Raw genomic sequence first — 25846 nt, forward strand, 5'->3', positions numbered from 1 at the left:
ATAACACTTCAGCACTGGGATTTCCTATGAAATGTGGCTTCACAGTCTGCCAAAAATGTTGAGATGTACAGAGAAGCTACATCTTCATCATGCAGAGCTAACAGACATTAAACTCAGCTCAGGTTTTTAATATTACCTTATCTCTAACATTTGATTTCCCCTGACTTTTTTTTCCCCAAGTTTTGTCTTTTAGATTGTAGAATAAAATTTGAAAGATATTTTCATTCAGGTTTGCATTGCTAATCTTTGTGCTGAGGATGCTGAGGGAGACTGAAGAATGTGCACAAGAGACAAATTCACAAGAAGCCATTGGAAGAAGAAATGTCAGTTGCAGAATTCCAAACACACAGATTTGTACAAAACAGGGATTTGAGCCTGAAGATTTTTGCAGTTGGGGCAGGATGATGCAATGACAAGGTTCGACTGTTAATAGGCAGGCAGGGCAGAGGAGTTTCCAGACTTCACACCACCTCTCTTGGTTATCTCTACATTTGGAAAATCTTTGCCCCAAAAAAATCACAATCCAGAAATTAACAAAAAGAAGGAACAAAATTAATACACATAAACATAAGATCATGGAATCATAGAATGCTTTTTTGTGGAAGGGGCCATTAAAGGTCATCTAGCCCAACCCCCCTGAAATAAGCAGGGGTATCTTCAACTAGATCTGGTTGCTCATAGCCCCACAGGAGGTGTGGAGGAGATAGACAGAGATAGATGAGGAAAGTGTTTGGAGAAATATGGAGAGAAATGAAGGAGACACATGGAATATGGCATTAGGGGAAACACATCTGGAGAGGTGCCCCTGGAGAAAGGTGCCCTGTGAAGGAGGAGACACATTCTTTGCTTTAATAAAATTACTCCATTTAGGAAAAAGTGAAGAAGCCAAGTCCTGGATCTCATAGCTCTTCCTCCTTTTCTAATTTGTGCAGCTTCCACTGGTCCAAGAACCTACCAAAACCTGTTGCAGGATAAAATAGAGAATGGGGATTGAGTAATGATGGAGATTTTCCAAGAGTGATATCTATAGGAGTAATTGAAAATCCAGTGGCATCCCACATGCAGCTGAATGTGAGTGGACAGAGGACTGGAGGACATTCCCATCGGTGCGTAGAGAAAGCAATCCTGTGTTGTCAGGAGCGGACAGAGCGCTGACCTCAGAGGCTTTTTCCATCTCTAATTTTAATGGTTCCTCAAGCTGCATGGCTTAGAAATACAGGGGCATGTCTTTAATTCATGATTCATGAGGTTTGCACATCCAAGGAATGTTTTAGCTGTATTGACATCCTGTAATGGGCTTGGCACGGAGAAGGCAGGAAAAGGAAACCATCCTCTTGGCCTGGATTTGCCAGAAAATTCTGCTTTCTACCACTGATGAAAGTTGTCATTTCTCCTGTAGTTCCCAGTGTATGTCACTGGCAGAGAGGAGGGAGAAGCAAAAGGGGGGAAAAAATAAAGAAATTAAAAAAAAAAAAATAGAAAAACTCAAATCCTAAAAGTCATCACAACAAACTTGCCGCTGAGTGAAGTTGCTGTTTGGCTGAGCGTGGTGACTGCTGTGCTGTGACAGATCCTGTCAGGGAGGCACTGCCCCAGCTTGCAGGTGTAAGCATGACCTATCAAACTGAATGGGAGCTGACAGAAGGGATTTCTGCAACGTGAAACGGAGAGCTGACATGAAAACAGTGACGTGTGAGGGACCGAATCACCGCGAGCACAACTGTCACAGATGATGTCCAGAGAAATGACAGGAGAATACTAACTTTACTTGATGTCAGCTTAGTTGTCCTTTGTGTTTGGAAGAGTAACTGCTAGGAAGGGAAAAAAATTTTAAAACATACAAGGGAGATAAAAAAGCAGCAAAAAAATCCACGTGCACATCCATTTCAGCTCAACACCCAAAGCAGTTTTAATATCTTCTCACAATATTATTAGCATAAACAATTATATTTGTTGGATTTCATTGACATACCTTCTTCTGTCTAGAATGGTAGGTTTATATAAATTATTTTAGACTGATATTTTATTCAGTCTACTGATAACACCAACGAAGACCTGCTGAGACCACTTCTATCAGCTAAACACTTCTTCTACAAGGGTGAAATCAGTTACCTTTTCACAGAAATAAGTGAATGTTTTCAGTATTATCTGAGTATAAAATTAAATAAAAAAATTAAAATCATCCCCTAAGATATCTAATTTTTTTGTCACATTGTTTTGCAGACTTACTGCATTGAAAAACACTTCAACTCTCTGGGCCAGGAACAATCTCTTCCTTGCACTTTTCTAAGTGCAATAAAATCTCATCTAGAACAGGCATCTCTAGCCTGTGTCTCATGGAAACAACCTCCCCCTAGAATGGAAATGGTTTAAACATGTTGAGATTACAATAAAAACATAAAACTTCTCATCTTTTCATGGGTTATTCAGCCTGTCTGGGAGAGCTGATGTTGGACAAACTCTAAAGACTCTGCAGTTGAAGAGATGGGAGATGAGTCATGACCTCCCTGCTGCCTCTGCCTGTGCCAGGTTGGCTGGCAGGATTGAAGTGAAGGCAGTGAGAGGAGAGGGCAGCCCTTGAAAGGAAAAATGCTCCCACTTCTCCTATGGTTTCAATCAGAACACACCAAAACTTTTCTCCAAGCTTGAAAGCAAAGAGGATTCTAAAATCCTTCCTTCCTCTGTTGCCAAAGTTCCCCAGAGTAGATCCAATCCCATATTCTTATTTTTCTGAGCAAGCAGACTTTGACCAGGAAAAATTACAGATGATAAGAAAAATACAGACTGGAGAGAGCCCCAAATGGAAAATTTCTTATTCTGTTGCCTTAGTGATTTGACATGGTTTAAAAACCAACCAACAAGACAAAAATCCCCAAAATTCAAACAACTTGATTTAGGTCAAGTTAATATAATAGAAGAGCAGAGTTTATTAAAATTGATGTTTTCAAATGAGGTCAGAATTTAAATTTCAAGGACAGGTTGGAAGGCACTAGGAGCAACCTGGTCTAGTGGAAGGTGTCCCTGCCCATGTCAGGGGGTGGAAGAAGATGACCTTTAAGGTCCCTTCCAATCCAAACCATTCTGGGATTCTGGGATTCTGTTGATGGGGGTAACCAGAATATTTTTGTCTGACCTTGGGTGAGTCCCTTTCTCTTCCTTCACCTTTTCTTCCTGGGTGGAGAGATCCATTTTCTTTCTGAGTCAAATTCCAAGTTTACAGAAGTCTTTAGGAGCATTTCCATTGACATCTCAGGGCTCTGGACCAGCCCATCAGGAATTATGCCATGACTTGTTCAGATGTGGAAAAATTGCATTTGAAGCCTCCAAATGCTTCTACATTATAAATAATAGTCAACGTTTCATCAAATTAATTCAGCTGGCTATCAAATCAGATCATGGTTACAACTGATAAAAGCCTGAAACGTTTGTTGATAAGAACTGCCTTATTTTCATTGGTTCCAATTGAAATGGAGAAAAGGCCAAAAATTCAGAAATGTCTTAGAAGGTGGAATTGCTGGAGCATTTCCTCTCAGCAAATTAATACAACTTTATTAAAATTCCATATATACACAACCTGAAATGTCCTTTTTTTTCAGGTGAATCACATATTGAAGCAAAACAGACAAAATTATTAAATTTGAAAGTATTGAAACAGTGCCAATTTATTCTTGATGTGTTGGATTTTGTTGAGTTAGTGAGTATCAACAGTATGTTAGAATTTAGTGATATCCCCTATTTTCTGTCTGAAAAAAATTTTATCCATAACCAATTGAGTCTTTTCTAACACCAATTAATTCTGATCATAGAACAAATCCCATAATAAATGATACATGTGATCAAAGGTCTAACAAATTGCTCAGAAATGTTGAGATTATATGATAGATTTTCTTTCTTTGGGAATCATATGCAGATATGGCACCAGCCACAATATGATAAAAGACTTGGAAGAAACAAACTACCTGTAAACATTTCCCATTCATTATCTTGAGTTTCTGCTACCGTGTGACAAATCATTAGTCGTAGTGTAAGGCAAGCTTTAAAAATGTAATTACTTAATCATGCAGTTAGTTCCCCATCAATCCTACCAGCACTTGCTCTTAACTAGCTTTAAAGAACAAAATTAGGAGTAATTTGTAAGCAAAAGTAATTGAGGGAAGGCTGATATTGCCAAGGTGTTGACAGCACTGCACATGGTGTTTTTCTCTTTTAATTCCCTGGCAAAGCAGTGGTCTGCAAAATTTGCTGAGCAGCACTGCTGGCTGGTGGAGCCTTAAAACCTGTCCTGGTGTCCCAGGACTGAGGTCAGGAATGGGAATTGTCCCCACTTTGTGTCACCACCTCCGTGGGCAGCAGAACGGTGGCGTGGGATGAAGAACGGATTGGTCCATGAGACCCGGATATTAGTCCTGCAATCAATCCTGTTTGAATTTCAGAGATTGCAGCATCAGTAACAGCACAGAGCCAGAAAAGGGAAAGGATATGTTGGGAGCAAGAAGAAACAGAGCTTTTAGTCAGTGGATGTTGTAGTTCATAAAACCCCAGGGTATCTAAAATAAGGTAAAGGAAAAATGGATGGTGAATGGAATTTTTTTATGTGATCTGTTTGACTGGAGAGTGTACATTAAACAAAACTTGAACTATCATAAGGAGGAAAAAAAAGGTACTTTTAACCCTCTTTTCACCTGTGAAAATTCTGAAAAAAAGATTTTAAATTATTCAAGAGACTGGTCTTTTCATTGGCAAGGATGAAAAAGTCTAGTGCCCTGATTTTAATCAACTTATGAACTGCAGTGGCTGCATGTGTAAAAAAACAGTGCTGGCAACAGGACCAGGGCAGGGATTGTCTTTTTGTGCTGGGCACTGGTGAGGCCACACCTTGAGTCCTGTGTCCAGTTCAGGGCTCCTCTATTCAGGAAACACCCTGAGGAGCTGGAGCGTGTCCAGGGCAGGGAACGGAGCTGGGGAAGGGGCTGGAGCACCAGGAGGGGCTGAGGGAGCTGGGAAAGGGGCTCAGCCTGGAGAAAAGGAGGTTCAGGGGGGCCCTTCTGGCTCTGCACAACTCCCTGACAGGAGGGGACAGCCGGGGGGGTCAGGCTCTGCTCCCAGGGAACAGGGACAGGACAAGAGGAAAGAACCACAGACTGCAAATATTTATGAAACCAGGCAGGAAAAATAAAATTATATTTCTTTCTTAATTTAACCCCCCCCCCAAAAAAAAACTACAAACAAACAAACAAACAAACACAAACCAACCAAAGAAAAAAAAAAAAAAAAAAAAAAAAAACCCAAACCAAAAAACCCAGATGGATATTTTACAAGATTTTTTTTTCTCTTGGGAAGATTAAGTTTCCATGCAAGATAATGCAGCTGGAGGTAGACTGTTCAGGGAGATTCCTCTACACCTGTCAAGTATGCCATGGAGGAGAAAAAGACTGAGAATAGCCAAGTCAAATGGGAAAATAGAAGTGGAGTTTTCTAAAGGAAACTTCCCTACTTTTTATCAAATAGTTCGTGAAAATTTATTTCAAGATGTGTCTCTATTGAAAACTGGTTATTTCTTTTAGGAAAATTTGGTCCTGATTTGGGAGGAACAGGCATTAGGTCAGTTTTCACATTTTTGCAGCAGCCAGCAAGGCATGATGAACTAAAGAAAGAACGAAATTAAAAGAGTTTTATAACACTGTGATCTATGCCCTCCCAAATGCTGGCAGGGATACAATGGGAGAGAGTGGTTTTTCAGAAAAGAGAATCCTTCTGGTCAGGGATGAGGGCTGAAGAAGTATATTCAAAGGGAATGTGAGCTGAAGAAGAAAGTAGAAATGGTTGGTGAAGGTTAAAGTTCACTGTAGAAAGTGTCTCTATCCCAGCGTAACTGAAACTAATTAAGTGTGATTGCAACCCATTTCTTTTCAATAATTGTGCCTGTGGGTTTATTTAGGACATAATGTTGAATGATCTCTTAAGTCACAGTCCTTGTGACACCTGATACGATTGCAGTGTGTTTTTGTCAGCCACCTCATCTCCACCAAGGGTTGGGGGGTTTAATAAGAACCACACAATCAGCTCATCTCAATAACTTCTAAATTACTTGAAACTCTGGCTATTAAAACCTTGCCTTCTTCCCATACTCTTGTGTTGGCTGTGAGTAGAAAATAGGGAGGGAACAGAAGGAAAGTTACTTTGATAGGTGTCCTGGTTTAGGGCAAATCTGGGAGAAAACCTCCGAATGGGGCCCCTCCTCCAACTGGTCCAGGAAAAAAATTTGCTTAGAAAAAGTGGGGAAAATAAATGTTTATTTAATAGAAATTTTATATTAAACAATAAAACCTCTTGCTGTTCATGAAAAGTCCTTTTCATGGGGTGTAGCTCGGCTCGCTCAGGTTCTTATCAGTCCCTGACGAGGCCCAGGCCCTGGTGGGCCACAGGCCTGAGCTCCCAGGGTTTGTCTGGGTTTTCAGACCAGAGCAGGTTTGAACAGATCCAAGGAAAAAGGAAAAAAGCAGTCTGGAGAAGTTCCCTGCCTCAGCTAGGTAAAAACCAACAGCAAAGGAGAGCTCTGTCCCGGTGTCTGTCCATGCTGCAGACAGCACAATCCAGGAGCAGGATGCAGGGCAGTGAGGGCTCCTTCTCAACACAAACTGCGGCCTCTTCTTCCCCCCACTTCACCTCTTGAAGGTGCAGAACTTAATATGTAACATAAGGCAACTAGGGATACAAGCATCACAGAGTCACCACGTGACAGTAGGGCAAGGGGAACTTGGCTTCAAAATCTAAGAAGATATATTTAGATGAGATATTAGGAAGAAATTTTTCCTTGTGAGGATGATGAGGTTCTGGCACAGGCTGTCCAGAGAAGTTGTGGCTGTCCCACCCCTGGAAGTGTCCAAGGCCAGGTTGGATGGGGCCTGGAGGAATCTGATCTGGTGGAAGGAGTCCCTGGCCATGGAGGGTTGGAACTCCTCAGTCTCTGAGGTCCCTTCCAACCTTTCTAGGGTTCCATGGAATGCTGCACACTCACAGCTCCAACGTGGTGCTTTGCATCTTGGCATTTCAGAGGCATGGAGGAAACCATCCCAAGCAATTCATTCAGGTAATTGAACATCTTTTCCTTAGAGATATTGTGTGGGTGGACCATGATTTTAATTTTTGATTTTCATTTTCACTGCTGGTTTAACCAGCAGGTATTTCAGCAAGAGAAAGAAGTGTTTGCCCCTAAGGAGGGGGGTTTAGTACTGAGTAACATATAAAGCATTTAAGGAGAGATAAGCCAACTTGAGACATCCAAAACCAAGGGAAAAGGCAGTGTGAACTCACGCAACAGAAACCATTTGCTCCTCATGAACTCTCACCCCAAACTCCACACTGTCTAAACTCTAAGGATGGGTCTTGTTTAAGCACTACATAATGTGATGGTACCCAGTATTCAATAAAATCACTGAAACTCTTCCACGGTGCCGCAGATTCACTTGCTGAACATGTCATGAGGCAAAATTTTATAGGCATTGTAAAATCTTTTTACCACACACAGCTGCATTACCCAAAATGATTCAAATCTGCAGGGCATCTGAAACACACTCTACAGCAATAATAGGCTTTGCTGCTTAAAAAGTGATTATGACTAATGCACAAAAACAATTATCACCAAGCTTAATTGCAAAGGATTAAGCACAGTATATATATATGTATATAACTATGCATACCTACATTTAAATTTATGTTCATATATATCATATTCCATATCTAAGGTCCTACTAGGAAAGAGGATCTAACAAAAATATAGCTGAGGCGAGTGTGGGTGTTTCTGGAGGAAAAAAAGGAAAATAATATAAAGCGAAAAAATAAGCCCACAAAACCCAGAAAGAGCTCGTTCAACAGAAGATATGGAAGTCATCCAGAAAGTACAGACAGTGATCTGAGTGTTAAAGGTGACAAGGGTTTACTGAGAATGATTATATTGAGTTCTGTTGGAGCTGAATATTCATTGATAGCACTTTCATTTTGAGAGTGATCTGCAGCAGATCCTCTGGTGAAGACCGCAAAACATGAAAAAAGGTTAAATTCTATTTATTCTCTGCATATCTATTCCTATCTTCCAGGAAAATAAGTTTTTAAAGAGTTTATAATCCAGAAGTACAACCTGTGCCTTTATTTATTCCCATCCTTGGAAATGTCCAAGGCCAGGCTGGACAAGGCGAGTGGAAGGTGTCCCTGCTCACAGCAGAGAATGGAATGAAATTAATTTTAAGATCTTTTCCACACAAACTGTTCTATCTTCTATGATTTCTAAAATATGAGTTTACTTGTCTTTCATTACCTTTTTTCTAGTTTCTTTATGAAAGAGCTTATATTTTTGGCCTCAGTAACCGTATTTTCACGAACTCCAGTTCCTAAATTATCTGCCCCATGTACTGATATTCTGCCAGGCTATCAAGATTGTCTGGCAGTATGATCTAGAGAATGGTGTTGTATTCCTACACTGGCTAAATCCAGGATTGCTCATAGCATTTCACACCTGCCTACTGCCCAGCCCCACCGTATCAGGTAGACTCAGTGTATGTATAAACTTCTCCTATAAAGCAGCAGAACAGGTACTAACTGCTTTATTGCTATCATTGTTTGAAGAGGTTATTGTTATTTTTTCTGAGCTTCCAGCTGTGATGGTCCTTAAAGAAGAAGGCAGTTGTGATTAAAGTAGAAACAATTAGGAAAAATGAGCTAAACCCTCAACTGTTGCCAGCTTCATTGACTTCAAGAAAATTAGGTCAAGTGATGTCAATTGGGGCCCCACCAGTTGAGTTATCTTTTTCTTCTGCTTCAGGCTTTTGCTGTGACCTTCAGTAATTACACCATGCAGCAGGCACACAAGTGGAGAGACTAAGTTGTTTAAAATGAGGTGGATAAAACAGAAGAAAAAAATACAATGATTATTATTAGTATGAATTGCAGTAAGGCCCATAGGCTGTAAAAGGCAATATTTGTAGTGTGCAATCAAACATGGATAGGATGATGCCCGGGAACACTCTGTTCCACCAGTGAGGCTCTGTCAAGCAATCCTTTCACCCCTGGCTGTGGATCACTGTGTTAATAACTGTGTCAAGGCTTCCTTGATTGTGCTGCTACAGATGAGTCGTTTGATGCAGCTTTAGACTCTGAGGCTGCCTTTGAATTAGCAAACCTGCAGCAGCAGGTCAGTGGCACAGTGTATTGCCTCCCATTACATCCTTAGTGCACCCACTGGATTGTGTTTAGCTGTATTTTTACAGAAAAACTCACATGAATGGTTTGGGCAGCAGCACTGGAGCACTCCCCATCAGCAATTTGGATTTGAGGGTGACAGTGTTATGTGTGTGTGGATATAAACACTGCTGTGCCAGCTGCTCTGGCTCCCAGAATGGTCCCTGGCACTGTTTAAACATGCAGCATATGAACCTGAAGAAAATCCAGTGTAGCTCTACAGTATCTGTTTACTCTATACTCAGATATCTCCTATTGAAAACTGAGGTTCCTGAATTTATGGTGGACAAAAATTATGTATTGACATAAAGACCAGGAAAATACAGGCATTCTGCTTGGCTGCTCTACAGGTATGGATCTTAGGATTGTTTTGGCTGGATTTATTATTTTTTAAATAATTAGATTGCCCAAAATTTTGGAGCACATAGTTATCCTTCATTATTTATGTTTTATTAAAGATTGATTTCACTTAATCTAAAATTTAGGCATGTGGCATTAACTCAGCAGCTGCTATGGTGGAAGGAGAGACAAACTTCTTGAGAAGAAAATTTGCCCCACATCTCTTAGATGTTTCTTTCCAGATGGGACAAATGTCCTTGTGGATGTGTACATCCTCCTCTATCAACCATTAAGGGAGCCCAGATGAGTTGCTTGGGATGTATGCCTGGTGTTTTAATGATAAAATTAAGGAATGAATCACATTCACAAACCTGGGGTTTGCTGAAGGAAGCTAGAACTTCCAAAGGCCTACAAAAGTTAATGGGAGTTAGGTGTTTAAAGCCAAAATTTTGATAGATCAAGGCTAGATCTGCTAGAGAAATATACATTTTTTTTTCTGATTTTTTTTCCAATAAGGCTCACTCCACATGACATTCTGGTTAGGTAGAACTACATCTTGAACTTTTGAAGGATATCTTAAATGTTGAAATTCAGTTGTTTGGAAACCAGAGGAAAAGTTATGCAAAGCCTAAAAGAGTTAGAAATTGATATCTTTATTTTTTTTTGCATTGACTTTTAATCATATTTATGTGACTTTTTTATATTCATGTCATATTTGAAAAATTAATTCTAGTTTTTTTATTGGTGATAAACTGAACCTTTCTTGTTAAAAATCTGGTGTCTTTTAAAAATTCAAAGTTTGAGGAAAATGTCAGCAGAAAGACCTGATTTTTTACTCAAAGGCTGCTGTGTTTTGCATTTCTGATGGAAAAAAAAAAAATCAGGAAAATATTTATTAGCTCTTTAGGAGAACATCTGTTTGTGATTGACTTAAGTCATTAGTCTGGTGTTTTTGTTTTGCTTTTTATTTTTTTTTTTTTCTCTTGAGAACCAATCTTCAATCTTGTTTCTATCCTTTCTAATAAAAATCTCTGATTTTCCTCTATCAGTTTTGAAGAGACCAAAACGCTCCATTTTCACGAGGGGGAGAAAATAGCAGTGATTAAGTTGAGCTCTGCACCTCTCAATAGAAAACAGATATTTTTTATGGAAAGCGGCCACAGCTGCACATAACAACATGCATTAGTGCATCTTGCAGGGAAATGAAATCGAACAGCAAGACACGATCATAAGCCTATCTTGGAGTGTAGTCAATTTGTCCAGTAAATATTGTGGCATTAACAGTTTTATTTGTTGATCATTTCTGATGTTAATGGTAATGGGCCCCTTTGGTATTGGGATATTTATGTCTGACAGCGTGGTGCAATTTACATTAATAAGACTCATTAATTTCAGATGGTTTCTACTATGGAGGAAGGAAATATTAGAAGTGTTTTGTGGGGGTTTTTTTCAGCATTAGTCTCTCTCTCCATACAGCACAGAGCCGCTAAGCTGCATGGCTGTACAACAATGAATGCTCCCTTGTTGTTGCTATTAATGATTTCCTTGCCTGCCAAAGTTGAGAGTGGATAGCTGCCTCTTGGAGAAACTGTAGTGATTCCAAATTTTCTTAGATTTTTCTTCTTTTCCTTAATTTTTCTTTTTTCTATTCCCCCATTTTATTTTGTTTTTTTGAGTTTGTTTGTTTATTGTGGGGGTTTTTTTGAGTTTTTTTGCTTTTTGAGGTTTTTTAATGTTGGTTTTATGGTTTTTTGGTGTCTGTAGAATTCATAATCTCAAGCAAAACCAAGAAGAATTTCTATTTCCTCCTCCCATTTCCTACATCCTCTTGGCTTCCATGATAATGACAATCTTGGCCATCATTTAGAATCTGGATGCTAAAATTAATTACAACTTTGTGGGAGGATCTATAAGAGAAATGACAATTCCTTCCTTGAAAATGGTACGAATGACTCAGTTCTTTCCTGTGTTCAATTTTTATAACAGGAAATAGAAAGCTAATTACTGGTTATTAAGGGGTTTCTAAATATCTCTCTCTTTTATTAGTTGGACAATGAACAGTTACTTCATATGAGATGGGAAAAGTCAAAGCAAATAATTTATTGGGACTGATTTCCATAATGGGTTTTCAGGCACAGACTCACGGCACTGGCAGCTGACATGACAGCCACTGTCCTGCCTTAGCTACAAAATGGTTTTCATTCTTCATGAAAATGGAAAATTCAGTATTTTAGCTCTTTAAAACTGAGACAGATGTACTGGACAAAAGTGCACTGACTCACACTGTCTAATTCCACAGTGTGATGATTCTGCTTTCATTTGGGTGGGGAGTTGTGTTTTTTGTTGTTGGGTATTTTTATTATCTTATTTTATTTTGCAGTCTCTAAAAAACAAATTTGAAAATGTGCCCTTTTTCAAGAATCCCAGAAAACATGTTACTTTCCTAAGGAACAAATTTAAGCAGTTAATAGTATAGGTAAAGCTAAGGAGAAGGGCTTTGGAATAAAAATGTGAGGGTTTAGTTCTGGGGAAAAAGCCCCAAACAAGAACTAAGGGTTTTATTCAGGTCTGATTGAAAGAAAGAGAGTTGGGGTTGTTCAGCCTGGAAAGGAGAAGGCTGAAGGGAGACCTCAGAGCCCCTTCTGGTGTCTAAAGGGGCTCCAGGAGTACTGGAGAGGGACTTTGAACAGGGACATGAAGTGACAAGACCTGGAGAATGGCTTCAAATGGACAGAAGGCAGAGTTAGATTATAGATGAGGAATAAATTCTTTTCTGTAAGGCTGATGAGTCCCAGAGAAGCTGTGGCTGCCCCATCCCTGGAAGTGTCTGAGGCCAGGATAATACAATGGTTTGGGTTGGAAGGGACATTAAACATGATCTAATTTAATCCCTGCCATTGGCAGGGGCACCTTTCTCTATCCCAGGTTGCTCTGAGCCCCATCCAGCCTGGCCTTGGACACTTCCAGGGATCCAGGGGCAGCCACAGCTTCTCTGGGCACCCTGTGCCAGGGCCTCACCACCCTCAAATACTTCCTATACCTTCATATTCTCTCCAGGTGTTTCTAACCACCTTATTTTTCTATCAGTTCTTCTTTCACTGATTGAATAAAGAGATGAGGTTTGGTGAGCACAAATAGCCCTGCACAGATTCCCCCTTTTTCATAACTCGTTGACAGTTTCATTATTTCTGTTCAAACGAACCGGAAGCGTAAATTCACGCTCTTCCCCTTTGCCTGACCGCGGGCAGACACTGAACAGCAGTGGGAAAAATAACTGTGACCCTGTTTCCCTGAAGCAAACCAAAATTGCTACCCCTGGAGCTGAGTGAGATTTCAGGGGCAAGCTGAGAAATGCACATTTCTCATGATGATGTGCTGATTAAACTTTCCTCTTTGTGTGTTCACGTCCTTTATTTGCATCAAAGACCAGAGTGGCTCTGTCTGTAATGCAAACTCCCCCTCTGTGGGTACTTTCTAATGCTGCCAACAAAAAAAAAATGCAATAAAACAGTAAAGGGAGATATAAAATAAAAATAACAATGCAATGGAACAAGTTTACTATGCCAAATTAATGTCCTTATGGTACCATTATATTAACGCTCCAATTCATATTTACGTGGTGACTGCAGAAAAATACAGATAAGTTTTATTTTCTCCCACTGTCCCTCCTTCTTTGCAGCCATACAGTTGTCTTTCATATGAGCAGCTTGTGGGTGTCACCTACTAATTCCCCAAGATGCAACTTTATAAATGCACCAGGCAACATCAGGGTAAATCTTCTGCAGGCTGGGGCATGAACAGATCAAGAACCAAAGAGGATTTGGGGCGTTTGGGATATTTGGAGGGGCTGGTGGGTGAGAAATGGCCATGTCCCATCTGTGTGCTCATTGGACCCCACACCCTGGGCTGATCTCCCGGTGCGGGCAGCAGGGGAGGGAGGGATTCTGCCCCTCTGCCCCGCTCAGGTGAGACCCCACCTGCAGAGCTGCCTCCAGATCTGGGGTCCCAGCACAGAAGGACATGGACCTGACATGACCACTAAGATGATCAGAAGGATGGATCATCTCTGCTATGAGGAAAGATTGAGAGATTTTGGATTCTTTGGCCTGGAGAAAAGGAGGCTTCAGGGTGACCTGACTGAGCCCTTCCAGTACCAGAAGGAGCTGACAAGAAAGGTGAAGACAGACTATTTTCAGGGGCATGTAGTGATAGGACAGAGGGGAATGGCTTCACACTGAGGGTAGGTTTGGATGGGATTTTAGGAGAAAATTCTTTACTCAGAGGGTGGTGAGGCCCTGGCACAGGGTGCCCAGAGAAGCTGTGGCTGCCCCATCCCTGGAAGTGTCCAAGGCCAGGCTGGACAGGGCTTGGAGCAACCTGGGATAGTGGAAGGTGTCCCTGCACATGACAGCGGGGTGGAACAAGATGAGCTTTAATGTCCCTTCCAACCCAAAGCACTCCATGATTCTGTGATTTTAATAAACCACAGCCAATAACCCACTTTAATCAACCCAAATACATATCTTAGAATCATTTATCTTTTCAGGGGCAGATTTGCCACCTATGAGAATTAAGACCTAATTCTGGTTTCTTCTCCAATCAAATCTTACCAATACTTGAAAGTGATGTAATGTTTAATGTGAGTGAATAAGAATCAGAGACTTATTTTTCATTTTTTAGGATAGGCATAGATGGGAATCAGATTGCACCCTAATAGAAAAAAAATTACAACTATTTATTTTTAATTTTGCCCAAGTTGAGATATTTGACTAGAAAATTATTTGTCCGTAGTTTACATCCAGCTGCTTGCTTTTTGTTTTGATTTTAGCCTTTTTCCTCTTGCAGGGTAGTGAGTCTGATTTTTATATTTATATTTTTTTTAATCTTTTGAAATGTTTATACTAAAAGATTTTACTTTTCAAAATAACAAGAAGAAAGAATCATGAAGATATTATTAGTCCTGCTTGAGGGATCACTTAAAACAAGATCAGGGATGTTGTTCATGTGAAACCTTCCCAGATTTGGCCAAACTATAAGTATTTGGAAACTACTCAGTAATAAGACAATGCAATTATCCAGTGGTTTAGTCTGAACTCAGCATGATTCAGCCCCTTACGTCTCCTGGAAAACTGTAGATCCTTGTCTGCTTTTCCTAGCTCCTTGGTCCCAGGGCTGGGCAGCCTGGGACTGGGAGTCTGTAAAGTACATGGAGACAAGGGAAAACCTTATGAGCAGCTTAGCAGGGGGCTTTTGATGTGGTGGTAGAGAGCTGCAGCCAACTCTGGCTGCTGGATACCTCTGTCAATGGGAGCTGAGGTTTGAATCCTGTGGGTAGATTTGTGCTGGCAGAGTGCAGATCAGAGGAAGGAAAAAGAAACTGTGGAGTCCATTAAAAAATTATGTGATGGAGAAATGTGAGTCTAATTTTGTTGTTGTTTCTAGATTTTAAAACCTTAGGTGATTACCTGGACAGAGAAATAATTCAGGTTGTTTTTTTTATGGAAACCAAACTACAGCATGTTGTTGGAGCCAGTGCAGAGGAGAACACAAAGGTGCTCTGAGTGCTGGAGTCCTCCTGCCCTGGGGACAAACTGAGAGCTGGGAGGGACCAGCCTGGACAAGAGAAGGCCAAGTGGAAATTTTAGTGCCCCTTCCAGTGCCCAAAGGGGCTCCAGAAGAGCTGGAGAGGGACTTGGGACGAGGGTCTGGAGGGACAGGACACAGGGAATGGTTTCCCACTGCCAGAGGGCAGGGATGGATGGGATATGGGGAAGAAATTGTTCCCTGTGAGGGTGGGGAGGCCCTGGCACAGGGTGCCCAGAGAAGCTGTGGCTGTTCCTGCATCCCTGGAAGTGTCCAAGGCCAGATTGAATGGATCTTGAAGTAAAAGTAACGCAAGGTTAGTGGAGATGTCCCTGCCCATGGCAGAGGAGGTGGAATGAGAGAATTTAGTGATAATATAAGTTCCAGCCCAAGTCCTTCTCTGAGCCTATGATTCTATGCTATAGTATCTTAAAAAAATTATCTTAAGGAGTAGTTGTATGCTGGCAACCTTCATCCCAGAGCTGCTATACTTCAGAATTTTCTTATTTAACATTCTGGGAAGATTCTTTGCTCAATTTTTTTAAATTTGTGTCTGTCCCCATCCAGGTGAACCCACTAATTTTTCCCTGTAATTCTGAGTCTATCCATGTCCTGTTTCAAAGCTGAGACACTTGACTACTGGGCTTCTCACAGTGCCCTGAAAGCTGCAGCCTGTTTTCTCCAAGAAAACTTAGGAAAAGGAAATAAATTAGTTTAACCACTCCCAATGCCAGTTATCAAATTATATATAAATATTGCTTTCTCCATCCAGTGACACATACATCTACTTAGAGTTAGCAGTACAGAAACCACTTTCTGAAAGGTGCCCATGTCCTTGACAAGAGCACCAGGATATTTTCATGGGACAGCTGCGTTTGCAGTTGTTCCTCCATATCTGAGCATATTCCCTAAGTGGATTTGCTGTTGCTTCTCTGCTAAAAACAAGGTTCCCATTCTCAACGGTGACACAGCTTGAAATAAATCTATGTTACTTTAAAAAAAAAAAAACAACAAAAAAAACCCCACCGTTAAGAGTAAATTAAAGCAGATACGTGGGCTTTGATCAAGTTACAAGCAGGCAGAAGTGTTAATATACTGGAGCATTTTCACAGCGGAAATGAATTACACCATGGGCCATGCAACTGTAAAGTCGAGCGGAAATTGTAACAAAAAAAAAATCAACGACTGAGTCTAAACTGTGAAGGATGTTGGCAAATGTCCAGGAAAAGGTATGGCTGGTGCCAAGCTTGCATAAAAGAATGGTTTAACAGTCACTCCAATTTCTATAACTGCCGGGTTGTTTTTTTTTTTTTCGGTTTTTTTTTCTCTCTTTCCTTTTTTTTTTCTTTCCTTTTAGCTGTTTTTCCTATTGTAACTAATCTCATTAAATAAGGCCCATTGTCTCTCCCCCTCAGACAACAGGCTCATTCACAGGAGCTGTGCCACGCATTGAGATCCTTCAGCAGGGTCTGAAAAGGACAACAGAACGTCGTAAAAAAATAGGATGGATTGAGTGCGTTCCACCCTGAAAGGCAGGAAAAAGCCTTCACAGCATGTCTGAAATTCAGCACCATTTGAAGACATCTATTGGAAAAGCTTGTGTGAAATCCTATCAATGTTTAAGATTATTGGGAGGTGGGAGAGAGGAGTTTTGGGCATGTCTGATGATTCCATAAACCTATGGCAGTGTGACAAAAGAGGGGATCAGCCACCAGGATTAGTGTGGGGGTGACAGAAGGAAGGCAAAATTAAATGCAGAAAAAGGTCAAGTTTGAGGATCTAATACAACTCCCTCAGTGGAAATGGGAAGATCTGCATGAAGCAATTAAAGAATTCAAGCAACTCTAGTTATAAAATACCTCATCACTTATCCATCCCTTCCCTTTATTGCAAAAAACACTTGGTTGAATGAATGTTTATCATGAAAAAATTTCTCAGAAGATAAAAGAAATTACCCTAAACTTAGTTCTAACAAGAGCACAGAGATGGGTAAATGATCATCCTTATAACTATTACTATGTGTAACCAGTGTTTGTAACTAAAATTCCAAGACAAGTCAACATATTTGAACTCATTCTGACACCCTGGGAGAAGAGGCAAACCCCCAGCTCTGTTCAACTCCCTCTTTTAAGTAGTTTAAATGTTCAGCTCAAACTCTCTGCACTTCCTCTGTAGGATCTTATATAAAACTGATGGCTAATAGATTGCCTGTCCTGTTTAAAGGGAAAAATAATTAAGAATTTGACTTGAAATTTATTTATCTGAGTGTGACCAATACCTTTCAATTTTACTACAGAAAGTCAAGGTCTTTTGGACTTTTGACCATCACTGAACAGCAAATGCTGTTGTTGAGGAAAATTTCCCTGGTTAGGAAAAAAACCAGTATATGGATTGAAAAACAAATGTATGGGCAGATAATGCTCAGGTATGAATATTATCCTCAGAGCAATGATAGCTAAAATGTCAAATTCCAGATGACTTTCCATTGCACCAATGGAGGACAATATGTGGAATCCGTGTGAATTAAATAACTGTATTCTGGAGAACAATGTTCTCACTAAGGAAATGCAGTAAAAAGTTGAAACTTCACAGAACCTGTAACAATAGGAATAAAGGACAAATATTAAGTATATTAATAATAACTGTCATGTTACATCCCAGAAGGTTTTTTCCTCAGCCTTGGCACTTCTCTCCACAGCGGTTTTCATTAGTGGTTGCAGTTAAGAACAGCAAGAATCTGTTCTTTCCATTTCCATTAACATTTTAAGAAACAGGGACATTGTGGGCAAATCAAACTCAACTGGAACAGGAGGTAAATCCCTCAGCCACATCCAATTTGGATTCCTTTTCCTAGACAGAGCTAGTGTAGATTTAAACCTGCTGAATTAGTCATGATTTGCAGTCAGGTCAGCGAGAGCTGACTCAGATTGTTGCTATGAGGTGTAAGAAGACTCTTGGTGCTCGTCTGGTGTAAGCCATCTACAGCACTGAAGTCAACAGAGCTAATTATATTTAATTATTTATACAGACAGATAAAATGATTCATAATTTATACCTGTTGATCTGCATCCCCCATGGTTTTAGTGCTTTACATAAAAGTTCAGTACCTGGACAGTTGCTGTGTGATACATCTGGTCTCGTAGTTCAGTAATAGAGATGTTTCCAGAAACAGTAGTTAAACCTATTTGCAGAGCCAAGAAAAATATTGCTGATTACTTATAATATTTGGATCCTCCAATAAAGGGTTTGACTTTAATGAAAGTACTTTTCATGTCTTGGCTGTGGCATTGCGTGGGCAACACACTAGTAAGTGGGAATGCACTGAAGGATTATTTGCTATCATGGATCTCTCCTGCATATTTTTGTACACAGTTAAATTATGAATTCCTTCATAAAAAAGTTGTTGTGAAAAGGTATGGCCTTACCACCTATCTGAAAATTCCTTACAGGAATTCTGAGAATTTCCTTCCAACTGCCACATGTGAATTGCAAGGTAGATAATTTCCATGCACTGACATTCTTTCAAATATTTACTGTGCCTTGCATTAATTTATAAAAAGAGTTTGTTAGATTTTTTACAGAAAAAAAAGCTTACCTACTGTGAAATAAGATAATGAGAGTTAAAACTTTATAGGATGCAAAACCTTTGGAGAAATTTTGGTTACTTTGTGGCTCTTACACATAACAAGGATCAAAAAGGAGCCATTCTTGACACACCACCAGGAATAATGTGAATAATAAACAGTAGTAATTCACCCCCAGGCACATTATTTGTACCAGCTCTTACATAGACTCACAAAATCAGAAGTGTCCATGCTGCTCTTCACTTTTCCTCCATTGCTGCTGTTGGGCAGTAGAGCCATGGGTGTGGTCCACTGCTTTTTGATAAAAGGTCAGGCTGCTCCAGAATCTCACCTCACCAAATCTGAGAATCACAGAATGGTTTGGGTTGGAAGGCACCTTAAAGCTCATCTCATTTCAACTCTCTGCCATGGGCAGGGGCACCTTCCACTATCCCAGGCTGCTCCAATCCCCATCCAGCCTGGCCTTGGACACTTCCAGGGATCCAGGGGCAGCCACAGCTTCTCTGGGCACCCTGTGCCAGGGCCTCACCACTCTCACAGGGAAGAAATTCTTCCTAATATCCAACCTACATCTGCCCTCCTTCAGATTAAGGCCATTCCCCCTTATCCTGGCACAGCTCTCCCTTGCAAAAAGTCGTTTTACAGCCATCTTGAAGGCTCTCTTATGTACTGGGAGGTGCTAAAAGTCGTCTCTTTCTGCATCCATCACCAAAGTGAACAGCAAGGTTTGGTCAACAGAATAATTATTTCTTTTAAGAAGTTCTTAGACCTTACCACAGCTTATTTACAGGCAGATTTTCTATTCCTTATCCACAGTTCAAATACATTCACTTTTTTGCTGGTATAAGTATGTTATGAATTTCTGACATTGCCTATTCCACCCACGTGCCAATAGGATATGATGGTATTTGGGACAGGAAGAGTGGGATGAACTTCATCTAGCTCCATCAGCCACAGAAATAGATTTTTAAATCTCAGCCATTTACCACATCTCCTTTTAACTTCTTTAAAGCATCAGCTCTGCTCTGAGGATGTTGGTTTCAAACATCGCATTTTAATCACTCACAGGTGTTTCCACACTGCCCCACTCTTGTCGGTGTCTCTGAGGCAGATTTTGGAGTGCAGTTCATCTGTGTGAACGTACAGTCTTCCTTCAGGATTTGTTGTGACATTCTTCCCATCCTATTGACTGAATTAACTCACTCCTAGACTTAAACTGGGATCCAAAATACTGACACAAATATCATGGATGTCTGGAGTCAGGAGAGCTGAATCACGGCTCAATGATTACGTTGGATGCAGTTGTGTATATGTGGAGTCACTATCTTGCTCAGATTTAATTCTGCTTTAATTAAATTTTCCTTTCTTTAATATATACTTTTTAAATTCTGTCTGTCACCAATTGGCTCCAAATTTTTACTGCAGTTAAATTAAATAGCTTCTAAGTGTAATACATTTGCAATTCTCAATCTGACTTGCAGAATAAAACTCCAAACCCACAAGAAAACCTGATCTCTCCGGACCTTGTGAAGAAAAATATCCCCTTTTTATTGGACTTCATGCTCTGTTCTGGTTCACTCTTATTATAAACTGTTGTTGATTATCTAATTCTTCTGGGCATATGAGCAATGCCAGAATGTCGGTTTTATATTAAAAGGATGTAGTTTAAAAAACAAAACAAAACCCTAAATACAGAAATAAAATATGTGTTTAATTAGGGCTTTAATCTTTCCTGAGCTCATTAAAAAAAAAAAAAAAAAAGTGGGGAATGGATGCCCATAGGGTCTGATAATATTTTCCTAGAGTGAAAACTGCTCCTACAGTATATATTAGTAAACATCCATTTGTGTTAGTAATTAACTTCAGCGTTTTGGTATCCATTTATTTCTCCTGATTTCATGTTCTGGTCCAGATCATTGTTAAATGAGCAACACCATAATAGCCTTGATAAAAGTGTTTGGACAATTGTTTTTCAGTTAAAGCTGAACCATAGCTCATCCTTATTTGCCCCAGAGCTGGGCTTGCAGATCACTCCAGACCTTTGCTTTTGGGCAGATGAGCTGGACAGAGAAAAATTCTATAAAAAATTCATGTATTTTGAGGCTAGTGAACCCAAATTTAAGAATATCAAATTTCTTCAGGAAATAAAAATAGAATTTTCATTAGGCTGCAATAATATTAAAAAAAAATACATAAAGAAGAACAGAGGGGCGGGGGAGGGGAAAGGACAAATAAAAAGAAACATTTCAGGGAAAAAGTGGTCATAATACACAGAAAAAAAAACCAAAAAAGGCTTCTAGTATATAAATCTGTAACCACAAATAGATAAGCAAAGCACAAGAGGCATGAGGAAGCATGTGAAATTCCTTCCTCCATTAAGGAAGCCTGATTGAAAATATCTGCTGAAATCATAAATAAATAATCCCTGCACATAAATCTGAAGGAAAGAGGAAAATATATTGAAAGAGTAAAGATCACTGCAAAATTTCCAAATGTTGTCCTGAGAAACCCAGAGATATTTTTCAGTGTTGAAAGTGTTTCACTGACAGGGAGTAAAGGTATCTCAAAGATAGGTAAGGAACAGAGTGAAGGAAATAAATATTACTAAGTGGTTCAGAGGAAACTGAAAATAATTTACTGATCATGTAAAGGACTAAAATAAAATATAAAAATTAAATTAAAATGTTAATACTCTTCTTTAAATTATTAAATCTGAGCATACCTGCACATGTGCTTATGCCTATATCCCCTGTCTACAGATTTGTGGTGTGCATATTAAATAAGAGATTCAGAACTGTGTGTGTTGCTTTTAAGTAATTAAACTCCTTTTTAGTTTTTCAGTCCTTCTCTAAAGGAAATTTTTCCTAGAAATTACTTTCTATGAAAAAATGTTTCCAAAATCTTGAAAAATTTAAATATCTCACTAATGTAAAAAAGTTACAGGACACTTCAACCCACCTAAAAGAAATATGAGCAGGGGATATTTTCAAACCATCCTGTCCAGTTAAGTTTTTTTGTTTCAATTACTTCTTTCTTTTCACTCAGGTTAAAGGTGTTGCAAGGATCTCTTTTGAGCATGCAGCATTACAGTTTTCGTGTGTGAACTCTCAGCCTGCTCCTGGTCATTTTTTTGATGACTGCCAGGCAGATTTGTCCAAAACTCTAGCAGAGAGCAAGCCAAAAATTACAGTCTATATCAGACTTTGGAAAAACATCTCAGTCTGTGCTCTGGCTCCTGCTAACTGCAATAGACAGAAAAGGGTAATGCTAATTTTCTGTGTAATATTGGCTGAGCCAATTAGGTTTTCAAACCTTTGTGCCTGAAGTTAAGCATATAAATTATTTTTAAGGTATTTAAATAAAATTGGTTAGGTTTTCTGAGAATCTTCTCAGTCAATTTGCTTTAGACTTCATTAAAACTTTAGGTGATCAGTGTAGCAGCATCATCCATGTCTGGGTTAAACTGAGACTTTTCCTTTTTATATTTTAAATCCCAATTTGGATTAGGAACTCAATTCTGAATTATGTCCTGAGCTTATTTCTAAACTTGCCAAGAGCAAAATTATTATAAAGCATCCCAGACAGATATCTTGTTCAGGACAGAGACTTAATCCATATAGGAAAACAAGAATTATCCTGCATATTTTAACATGGAAATTTCGGCATGTGTTTTCATTTGAAAGCAAAAGTTTTTAACTTTTTTTCTCAGGGCAAAATAAGATGCACTTCCTTTCTCTAATGCTTCATATGCTTATCTGGGAAGTGGGCACCAGATGCACAATTTTACTTTGAGTAAACTGGGATATCCCAGCTGACTTTGGTTACTGGTGTTATTACTGAGCTATTGGTATAATTGGTATTGGTATTATTACTGGGATATTGATATCATAACTCGAATACATTTTGACTGGTAAATTTGACCACAGAACTCTTTGCTAGACTTGAGAAGTTATTTCAAAATATATAACATGACACATGACACATTTCTGTGGAAACTTGGTCTTAAATAACTGCTCTTTTCCAAACACAATATTTTATTCAGATTTCTAGGGTCTTGGAATTGGTGTTTTATGACCTATTAGGTTAATTGCTTGGGATCCTCCACACTCTTTGAAAGATCTGTCTTCAGCAGGAATAAGTTTTGCCTGTCAATTTGCCAAACAGACACAGGGAGATCAAGTTTATCCAACTGCTGCAAGGTTGTAATGTGATCCCGTTTATATGCACATACCACACATAGCAAAGTGGAACCTCAGTTCCTTATTAGAGTCTTTGAGTGCTGTGCTAAAGAAAGTGAAAAGGATCAAAAAGACAAGAGAAATGTAAAACTGGATTATAGCAGCAGCCACAGCTTCCCCTGAGATTGAAACTTTATTACTTTAGACACTGTATGTAGAGGCAGTAATAAGTGGTCACTGCCCCTAAAAATCACAGAATCATGGAATGGTTTAGGTAGGAAGGCACCTTAAAGACCATCTAGTTCCAACCCTCTGCCTTGCACAGGGACACTTTTAACCTGGTTCTGGCCAGGAGAGGGTTAAATTTTCAGTAGTAAGGAAGGAGGAAATAATGACCAGGACTTGGAGGTGATTCTGTACCTCCTCACATAATTTTCTGGGATGGGACACAGGCTTCCTTCCAGGCTGGGGTAATGTGGGAGAGGTCAGGCATTTTCTGCTACTGGGGGGCTCCTCAGCATTGAGCAGCAACATTTTCTTTCTTGTACCCTCTGTCATCACAGTATTGCAGCTCCCACTGTTCATTTTCTTACCTCATTGATGTTTCCAGTGAATTGTTCTTACCTCAACCCACTGTTTTCACCTTCTGCACCTCCAGTTCTCTCCAGCCCTCTGCAGTGGAAGAGGAGAGGGAAGTGAGTGAGTAGCACATGGTTTGCAGTGGCTTCAGTGAGAACACTAAATCAGAGAATATCGTTCATAAACCATGACACATTCCACCAAAGCAGGCTGCTCCAAGCCCCATCCAACCTGGCCTTAGACACTTCCAGTAAGGGGGAAGCCACAGCTGCTCTGGGGAACCTTTGCCAGGGCCTCACCACCCTCATAGAGTGGGAATTCCTCCCTAAATACAACAGAAATTGATACAACACAAAACCTCTACACTAGATACTTTGTGGAACAATTTGCCAAGAATACAAATAAATTCATCTTCAAGTGCAACCTGAAACTAAGAAATAGCAATGTCTCTCTGAGAGCTGCTTCAGCTGAAGGAGAAGTGGTGGGTTTCATGCAAGAACTTGAAGGTACAAGGCGTGAGAATCATCTTGAACCTTATTGAGAAGTTGTGCACGTAGCAGTCTCAGATGGATGGGATGGACCACTTCCAATAGAATGTCCTTTTCCTAACATTTTGATGAGAAGCAACAGAGGAAATGAATGCTCCCTCATGATCATCTTTATGGAGCCTTGAACCATCAAGGGGATGGACCTGCTTGGCCCCTGACAGCAGTACTGGTAACTGTGGTGAGATCTGTGTAGCAGCAAGGATTTCTCCATTTGGTGGTTGTGCCCTTCACTGGTTGGAAGACAAGCTCTCATAACATGAGGCAGAACCATTTAATTTTATCCTTTTAATGTAGCTGCTATTTTGTTGGGGCTTTTCTTAATCAAGGATGGAATTTTAATGCGATATGAAAGTTGGAGGAAAAGCTTGGAAGCATTGTTATTGCTATTTATATCACTGTTTAGTTAGCAGTAGTGGGAGGTATTAATATCATCCTCTGCATTATTAGAGTGAAATAAATGTTGGGAAACATTGGTCATGACAGAATGAAAACAAAAAAATAAAAAGAAGAGAAACATGTTCTCTTTCCTGTTTTTATAATAACAATAACATCTATAAACCAGACCAAAGAATAAGAAATATTGTGTTAGAAACACACATGGATGTAAAAATAGTAACAAGAACAAGCACCAAATCTGCTCTTCAGACAGAAAACAAGGTAATTAACTCTTCTCCCATCCTAATGGTCTCATTTGAATTTATGTAATTTCCTTTATTTTCTCCTTTGATTGTTCTATTCTCCTTTATCAGCGTGCTCTTATAATTTCTGTTGTTTATTCATGGCGGAGCTGGTTGGAGCTTTCAATCAAAAAAAAAAAAAAAAAGAAAAAAAAACCAGAATAGAAAAAAAAAAAAAAAGAAAAAAAGGAAAAAACCCAAACAACTGCACTATCCTCCAACTGGCCAACGTGGAGGTTGGAGACCACACGGGGATCAAAGCGATATGAGGACAACAGGGGTTTCATTAAAATGTTCTCCTCGCTGCCTGAGGAAAGAGCAGTGAGGACAGAGCGAGAGGGGGAGGGGGGAAGGGAAATCATCTGGCCCAAACAAGTTTAACTAAAAAAAAAATCCAAGCAAACCACCTGTGGTCTCCTTGGAAACTGGCTTGCAACCCCTCCAGCCACCTTTTAATGAAACCCCAGAGCCCCTTTATTAATTTATTAAAGAATCTATTTTCTGAAGATTCATAAACCGCGCATAACTCATATTCCAACACATCTCTGCTATGCTAATAGCGTGTGCTGCCATGAATAATTAATTCTTTAATTAGTAATAATTAGAGGTTGTTGTATAGGTCAAACCATTGGGCTGACAGCATGCTACTGTCAAAATGTCATTTGAATTAAGAGGACTGTGGCCCTTTCTACACAAAATGATTCGTTGTTTGGGGTCGGTTGTCCCCTCCCCTCCAAATTTTATTGTTTTAATGGTGAGTTGCTTTAGAAGATGTGGAACACATAAAAGGAAATGTTTACTAGCATTTACAACACAAAAGAAAAGGCTGCAGACCTTCAGCAGATGCTTATAATGGTGGATCTTGGTCTGGGTATTGTTTGTTCCTTTAGTGGGAGAAAAAAAAAAAGGAAAGGGATAAAAGCAGTTGCACTGATATTCTGGACTAAGCAAAATCATGTTTTTTTTTCTCAAAATCACAAATTTTTGGTGAAAATTACTGTTCACTCTCCACACCCCTGCAAGGGCTGCATTTGTGGGTCTAGTTCTTCTACTCCATGGGTGACTGGAAGAATTTAATCCCTGGAACTGATACACCAAGATGAAGATTCAATTCCTTGTCTGTT

The 25846-nt window shown here is 39.7% G+C and overlaps 1 long non-coding RNA gene across 1 annotated transcript; it reads left to right on the forward strand.

Annotated features, from left to right (window-relative positions):
• Positions 1 to 6345: 6345 nt before the first annotated feature.
• LOC111927505 (uncharacterized) lies at positions 6346 to 18417 on the forward strand. The gene is made up of 3 exons (XR_002863588.2): positions 6346 to 7090; positions 13253 to 13343; positions 16572 to 18417. It is a non-coding gene; the product is annotated as an uncharacterized LOC111927505 (long non-coding RNA).
• Positions 18418 to 25846: the final 7429 nt, after the last annotated feature.

The sequence above is a fragment of the Cyanistes caeruleus genome, chromosome 2 (assembly GCF_971803275.1).
Source record: "Cyanistes caeruleus chromosome 2, bCyaCae1.hap1.1, whole genome shotgun sequence".
In the NCBI taxonomy this organism is placed as follows: domain Eukaryota; kingdom Metazoa; phylum Chordata; class Aves; order Passeriformes; family Paridae; genus Cyanistes; species Cyanistes caeruleus.